Source organism: Carassius auratus, unplaced genomic scaffold (genome assembly GCF_003368295.1).
Source record: "Carassius auratus strain Wakin unplaced genomic scaffold, ASM336829v1 scaf_tig00216092, whole genome shotgun sequence".
Taxonomy (NCBI): domain Eukaryota; kingdom Metazoa; phylum Chordata; class Actinopteri; order Cypriniformes; family Cyprinidae; genus Carassius; species Carassius auratus.
The window spans coordinates 182,212-190,764 of record NW_020528403.1 but is presented as its reverse complement, the minus strand read 5'-3'; the positions used below and the strand labels follow the sequence as shown (position 1 = coordinate 190,764).

Here is an 8,553-nt window from a genome sequence, read left to right as displayed (position 1 = left end):
AGCCGCTGAAAACATTCCTAGAACATTAAACATTTCTAGGTGGGCATGTACCTAATACACCTAATGGGTTTTTATTAATATAGTAGCTGTTCAAATAATGAATATGCTGCTATGTGAACAGGACAGTTTGGTTGTCACACTTGTTAAATACAGTCCTGAACATAGTTCGATGTTCAATGTTTTGAGGAAGTTAAAAACAACGTAATATATACAAATGTGCAGATGATACTTACTTGAAGAGGGTGTAGGGCTGACAGTCTCACTGGCTTCACTCATTCCCACTTTACCCACTATCCTGTAGCGGATCAGGTACTGATTTCCAGGCTTCAATTCAGTCAGCGTGAAGTCATCATCAGCTGTGTCTATGACAAGCCACTGTTCCTCAGCTCCAGAATCTGCTTTCACCTGCTTGTACTCCACTCTGTACTTCACTGTATCTCCAGTTGGGGACTTCTGCAGTTTTAGGGACACAGTTTGTGCCAGGACATTATTAACTACTGGTGGGGGTGGCCTGGACACAGGCTGGAAATTTGTGTCTGTCAATTTTCCATTTTCATACAGATAGATGGAGGAGCCTGGAATGGAGTGATTGGAAATGGCAGAAATAATGAATCGGATACTCTTCACATTTTTATTGGCCTCTGAAAATCTCTTGAAGAGACATAGGTTTGCTCTCATCTTTGCAATGACATCAGGATCTTTGAACCACTTTCCATCTGATGTCAAAGAAAGCAGGGTCTTGTTTCCATCTAGCTCTTTAAACTTGTCAGATTTTAGAAACTCTGTCAGATTTGAAAGATATGGGTCTTTGCATTTTAGAGATGTGAAGGTCAGAGACAATGCTACATCAGTTTCAGGATCAAGAAGGATGGCGTTGAGCCTGTCTGAATCTTCAATGTTGATCTCATTCAGCATATTGATGTGATATTGCAATAAGAAAAGCTCAGAGTTTGAATCATCTAACCATTGATTAAGTAAGCCAGCATTAAAAGGGGAGCTGCTGTGTGCCTTCAGGATGTCTGCCAGAGATTGTTCCTCCAGACCTCCTCCTCGAATGGCAGGCAGGACCCTGGCCAGTTCTTTCTGGAGCACCGTCTTGTAAATCTTAAATGTAACCTGAAATAAGTGCAACCTTGCATTAATGTCACTGAAAACATTTACCTTTGTTCTTCTGGCCAGGTCATTGCATGTCCTCTCTACCTCCCCCAGCCCCTCCATTATATCTTCAGTGTTGGAAATCAAACAAGTGCTGATTTCCCTCTCCAACCGGGCAGAATTTTTTTCCAGTAAACTCAGAGGATAGAGCCAGACTTTTATTGGCACTGCATTTTCTGGATTTCTCTTCAGCAGAGTGGGGAGCTTCTTGTACACTTCTAGGGCCTCTGTGTACGTGGTGGGATTCTGCTCAAGGCCAACATCACCGTGAAAGGTGCAGGTGATATTCTTAACCTTTTGTTATCCTCATCTGTCATTTTTACACCACCTTCTCCCTCAATGGAAAATTTAGGGAACTTCTTGACCATGACATTCAGTTCTCCCTCAATGTCCTGACTGTTTTCATCATCTGCAAATGAGCGATCAAACACCATGAAGGCTTGAGCTCCGTAAAGCACAGCCGTGACCACATGAGTTGCAGTTTTCTGGTCAAACACCTGAGGGTAGGTGATCTGGCCCAGCTGAGTCATAGTGAGTTGATCAAATCTTGAGGTTTCACTGTAATGCATTGTTACTCTGGACTGTTGGTTGGATGATTTGGTGTTATGCAGATACTTGGCAGATCCTTCCACCTCCACCAGCCCCCCCAAAAAACTGGCCTTTAGTGAAGCACTTACATTCAGGAGACTTGACTTACTAGAGATGGAGTCAGAGCTACTGAACTTCAAATCCGTCATGAGCTTTGAATGAGTGTCCACATCTTCCCTCAGTGATTGCTTATCCCACAGAGTAACACCTAAAATAAAATAAAAAATGTTTTTAAAATCTACATCCCGTTTCTCAAATCTTGTCCTGGAGGTCCAATGCGCTGCAGAGTTTAGCTCCAACCAAGTTTATCAAAGTCACCTGCCTGTAATTTTCTAATGATCCTTAAGACATTGATTGGCATTGATTAACGTGCTCAGGTGTATTTGATTAGGGTTATAGCTAAACTCTGCAGGATAGTGGATCTTGAGGTCCAGATTTGAGCATCCCTGTGTTATATTGTTATATATGTTTGTTGTGTAGTTTAAAGGGTTAAAGATTTAAGATGAAAGAAAAATAATTTAACAGTAATATACTGTAATTAATGTGCGACAACAAACTGTAGAAAAACAGATGTTTACTGGCAACCGTGCTGACAGTAAATAACAGTTTTTTCTACAGTTTGTTGCTGTAAATTAATGAATGCCAGTAAATAACTTTTTCTACAGTTTGATGTTGTTAAGTCAAGGAAAAAACAGCAATATACTGTAAAATGTAAAAGTCACATTTACCATTTTTTTTTTTAATTTGACTGAAATATTTGTGAACATCCATAGAAAAAAAGTTATGCAAAGTCAAACACTGATAAGGAAAGTAAATACTGAACTCAACTGTATTAACGTGTTTTTGCACAAGATAGATCTGCTTCAGTCAATGATGAGCCATAAACACTGATATTGTGCTGCTTAATTTAAAGACAGAAAATGTGGAGTTGCTGATAAAGTGATGACCTCTGCGTTAAGTACTTCAGCACATAAATGTCTGCTATAGCTGTCAATGAACTGCAGTGATTTGAGTAAAAGTCATGCTTTTGGTCACTTTACTATTACACATTAAGTGTTTGCAGTTTTATATTAAGAAATATTTATTCTCAGTGGACTCTAATGAAATAAGTTCACAGTACTAACTGTATGAATGCTAGTTTTTAAACTCGAACTGTTTGAAGCAGTGGGAGTGGAGTTAATTTCCACTGCAGAATTATGGTAAAACACTTTAAGAACACTAAATTACAATTCAATTCCCCAGGAACAGGTGAAAGGTAAAAATCAACAGCCTGAATGCACTGTAAGTCGCTTTGGATAAAAGTATCTGCCAAATGTATAAATTTAATTTAATTTAATTTTAATTTAATTTTATTTAAATGTACATCTCTCAACCAAATTCCAGTTCAAATCACCAAGTAAAATAATTTCTTTCTCATGTACAATAGCTGCAAGTGCAGTTAAACTTATGGATAAGCCTTCATTATTAGCTGAAGGGGGTCTATAACAGCAGGCAACAGTTAGTCTGGTATTTCCTAATGTTAAATCAATAGCCAACATTGGGATTTTAGGCATTAAACTACAGAAATTCAAATGAACAACTTTCAAACCAGGTCGACTTGAAAACTCAGACAGAACATACAAACATTCAGGTTTCAGGACCTGGATTTGATTGAACATTTCCTGCCATAAGTAACATCAGTAATATAAGACGACGTTTCCACTCGTTTCGATATTCCTTCCTCAGACAAAAATTTCAATGAGTCAAATAAAACAACAACAGTTTTCTTTAACCAAAAACAAATAAACTAAAGTGAGATCGACTTTAAGTCCATGTTGAGATGATTTGCAAAACTCCTGTATAGGAGTGTACGTGTACAATGTACATTTTGACGGCGCCTGTGAAAACAATGTCCTTTGTACATTTGGTGCTTTATCGTTCGTATAGCAAGTCTTTAAATCTAAAAGACTATCTATTAATCTATTAATGAAAGTTATGATAAAGTGTTAAGAAAACATACTTATGCTTATACTCAGATCTGGACCTCGAGATCCACTATCCTGCAGAATTTAGCTATAACCCTAATCAAACACACCTGATCACGTTAATCAATGCCAATCAATATCTTTGGGATCATTCGAAAATTACAGGCAGGTGACTTTGCTAAACTTGGTTGAAGCTAAACTCTGCAGCGCATTGGACCTCCAGGAAAAGATTTGAGAAAGGGGGATATAACATATGTAGCTTAAAGACACAGATATAGCAATCAAACAAAACTTAAAGTTCAAAAGTCAAGGGTCAGGACCCCAACTAAAGCAAATACTGATTTCCACAATGTGTGACGATGTGACATGAAATAAGCAATTAAATGTTAATTTATCCTAGTTTATTAGTCATTTTTAATTTGTAAAATGATCCGAGTTCATTATCCATGGGAATCGAAGTGACGTATATAGTATGTGAATCTGCGGTCGTTATAGGATAACGATGAAGATGGTGACGTCAACGGCATGGCCCAGTCACCTTTATCTGGATGACGTGCGCTGCTCAAGGAAGCCACTGAGTGTACCTCATGGAGCTCCGCTCGAAGACTCCCGCGATTTATTGTTTTATCCGTGGCAAAAGTGTATCATCTGCGTTCTAATCAATCACGCTCTGGATAATTAAAAGGAAAGCATGGTATCCTCGTCATTGTGTTACTAGCGGGTGGTCATTTAGACGCTGCAGGGCTAACAGTAAGAGTGAGCAGTTCTAAAACCTGGGCAGAATTGACGGATTGGGAGCCTCCAGCCTGTATACTCACGTCTGAGGCCAGTTCTGATGACAGCTTTCACGTGACTTGACTTTTGACTGTTTTTTCATCGGGGAAATGTATTTTTATATGTTTTCCCTTATTGACTATGGGAACTATATGTATTAAATTGTTAGAATTACTGCTGATCTTGTGACTTGGAATAATTTTGTTTCTTTTTTGTAGCTTTGTGGCGGGTCTATTTGTGAACTATTTTTTTGTTGATGTTGTTTTTCTTTTTCATACTCAAACCAAAAAGTCATTTTTGAGACACTTGAAACATACACATTTTTGAATGAATTCTAGTTGTTTGTCATATTGATTGTAGTAGTGGTCTATTTAAGAGAGTTTTTTGGGGTATTATTTATTGCATTGCAATTCTTTTCTCAAATAACTGAGGGGTTTTGTGAAAGACAAACCAGACTGCACAAGACCTTGGAACGTTTTCGTAAACTGAACTAAATTAATGACAGAAATCCTGTCTGGCACCCCAGCATAAAAGAAAACAACCCAAAACAAAGAGAGTGTGAAAACGTTACAAATGGTAACGTCAAACAAAACAATAAAACATCATCATCTAAATGGCTGTAACTCTCAGTAAGATCTTTTGATCTCTGATCTGACAAAAATAATGTCAGTATGGTTAGTAATGTGTGAAGCTGGTAAAGCTGTTTGTTGATTGTTTAAACCTTTTGTTGATTTCATCTAAGGCTGTGGCTGAAGTCAGTTGTAGTTTTTGTATGTGTCTCGTTTCTATTTTCTTCAATGATTTGGCTTGTTAACAGCAGCTGTTCACCAGTGTCTGAATTCACTCATTCATTTTCATTATGGAATGCAGACCTGCGGTTGTCGCTGTTGGACAGTGTTATTCCTGTTTCCTGATTGCCTTGCTGCTGTTTTGTGATCGTAGCTTCGTGTAGCTTTGTTTTTTCTGTAGAATCTTTATCTTGCTATTACTCTCTGTTGTTTAAAGTGATAAAATATAACTTAATTCCCACCATATTTCTGATATTATTTATCAATCTTATCTGATTCATTTGATCGTTCACTTTTATTTTAAATCGTTAGCATTCGTTAGCTTGTAATTAACGTTTCCATTTCCATTCAACACTGTTTTCTTTTCTCCTCTCCTCTCTCTCGCTACTCTCTCTCTCTCTCTCTCTCCAGTTTTTCAAAAGTTCATCAAACAACTGTAGTAAGAACTTTTCATCAAGCACGGTGAGTTATGGCTTCTCCTGCTATTGTTATTTGCACCTCTTGCCACATGTATAGTTTATCTATCTCTGTTGGAGATGAGGGATTCACATGTGATAAATGCTGGGAAATAGTTAGGCTGACAGAGAAGATTTCAGAATTAGACACACACATCCAAACTTTAATTGAGGACAGTAAGAATGTTAGGGCTCTAGACACTGCTTTGGATGCGTCTAGCTCAGGGATTCCTGTACATTGTCCGGTTCCAGCAGAGCCCCTGCAGCAGGGCAACTGGGTGACAGTGAGGCAGCGTAGTCTTGGGTCAAAACACCGCTCTTCTGTTCGGATAAAAACATTAAACAGGTTCTCCCAACTCAGTGATGCATCCACTGAGAAACCCGATGAAAGTGCTCTAGTTATTGGTGTTTCTATTATATGGGACGTGAATATAGAGACACCAGCCACCATACTCCAATGTTTACCGGGAGCCAGAGTGCCTGACACTTTTAAAATGTAAAAGTGCCGGCTAAACGTAAATTCAGTAAGATTGTTATTCACGCCGCCGCTAATGATGTTCGACTTCGCCAGTCGGAGATCACTAAAAATAACATTAAAGAGGTGTGTGAACTTGCAAGCATGATGTCAGACACTGTAATATGCTCTGGTCCCATCCCTGCTTACCGTGGTGACGAGATGCATAGCAGATTGTCATCACTCAATGGCTGGATGTCTAAGTGGTGTCCACAGAATAACATAGGTTTCATAGACAATTGGACGAGCTTTTGGGGCAGACCTAACCTGTTGAAAAGAGATGGTCTTCATCCCTCCTGGGGTGGCGCCACTCTTCTCTCTAGAAATATGGCACATAGTCCTATAGTGGCACATATCTTCCTGATATATCCGAATTCTTTAGCAAATCCAAAACCTCAGAACAACTTGATGTAACAGAAACTATGGACTCTCTTTTCTACACTGTAAAAAATTGTGCTGTAAAATAAGGGTAATCTACTGGCAGCTGTGTTTGTCAGCATTGTACTATTAATTTATATCTCTCTACATTTAATTTACAGCTCTTCATTTTTACAGTATGTTACTGTTATCCGACCATGTGGTAACTCGTTTCATTTGGGAAACCGATTAGTTTAAACCATTTGAGTTAAAAACAACAACAACAACAACAAAAACGACTGTTTAGGTGATGTTATTGTGGTGAACTTATTTGAGTCCACTAAAAATAAATACTTCTTAATAAAAAGTTGCAAACATTAAAAAGTATAACAATAAAGCAAACAAAACATGACTTTTAGTCAAATCATTGTAGACTGTCAGTAATTAGCAACAGTCACGTATTACATTCACATATTAAAATGTTTGATAAGGAGAGAGTCATTGAATCAAAAACTATACAGTTATTGCTTTAAACAAAGCCACAGAAAATCTGTGTTTGTGGCTCATTATTGACTAAAGCATGGGCTCTACTCTCCAGCACTATGGTGAACCACAAAACCACATTAATACAATTCAGTTAAATATTTACTTTCCTTATCAGTAAATGACATTCCATAGCTTTTTTTCTAGGAACATGTACTAATATTTTAGTGAAATTAACTTGTTTTGCTTGGTAAATTTGACTGTTAGGTTTTACAGTATATTGCTGCTTTTCCCTTGAATTAACGGTAGTCTACTGGCAGCTCTGGTTACCAGCATGCTACTGTTTTTCTACAGTTTGTTGCCGTAAATTAATTACGGTTTATTGCTGTTAAATTAAGTTTCATGCTGTTTTTTCTTCATCTTACATCTTTAACCCTTTAAACTCCACAAAAAAATCCTCAGTTTTAAATGAACACTTATAATGTGTGCACTACAGAGTGTTAGAGTAACACTGAATCAGTGAAGTTAATGAGACAATTCTGTGATTAATTGATGATTAAGCATTAGTGATGAACACCTGTTATTAACAATAACTGAAAGAAAGAGAAACACAAGAACTACTACTGACTACAGCCACAGCCTTAGATGAAATCATCTGAAATAAAAGTCATTAAGGGGGCTTTCACACTGGCAGTTAAGTGCAGAACGGGGCATTGTTCGTATGAAAGATTGCTAATGTGAACACGGTCATCAGACCCTGGTGCACACTGGGGTAGCAAACCCCAGACTACCTGGAGAAGGTAATCTTAGTTCGGTTGCTCCCGAACTGGCTTGCGGTTCATGTTAATGTGTAAGAAACACGGACTCGGGTGCGCACTTGTTCAGGAAGTAATAACACTGTCGATATCACTGTTTCCTCAACACACGAGAGAGCCGAGGTTGATTCCACACACTCCTAAAAGTCAAAATTAAATTAATTATAATTTAATAATTAAAATGTATTATTATGCTGCGAACAATAGCACCAAAATAACAAAAAATTACAACTATGCTCAGTCGCATTGTGTTCTCCAGGTGTTTTCCGTGTGCGTTTGTGATGACGTATGGTGACTGCAAACGCACCTGGGTTTGATAGAACTATTGAATGTGAAAGCAGACCAACGCTGCAGGCGGCACCAGGAAAATTGCGCTCAGGCTCGGACTGCAGCAAACGAGCCCAGTGTAAAGCTCTATAAATCTCACCAGCTTCACATTATTAACCAGAATGACTTTATTTTTGTCAGGTGTTTACAGAAGATCTTATTGAGAGTTACAGAAGTTTAGGTGTGTTTTCTCTACCACAATGGAAATCAAAGTTTACATTAGTTGGGCTCTTGAACAGTGACTTTTCAACACTAAGTTTTTTTTGCTTGCTTTAACATTGGGTTTTTGGAACTTGTTATAGCAAAAAAAAAAAAAAAGGTTAGCATAAAAAA

General features: G+C 37.9%; 1 pseudogene; it reads right to left on the bottom strand.

Annotated features, from left to right (window-relative positions):
* Positions 1-233: 233 nt before the first annotated feature.
* Positions 234-4,296, bottom strand: LOC113097042 (neoverrucotoxin subunit alpha-like; annotated as a pseudogene).
* Between the last annotated feature and the right edge of the window lie 4,257 nt (positions 4,297-8,553).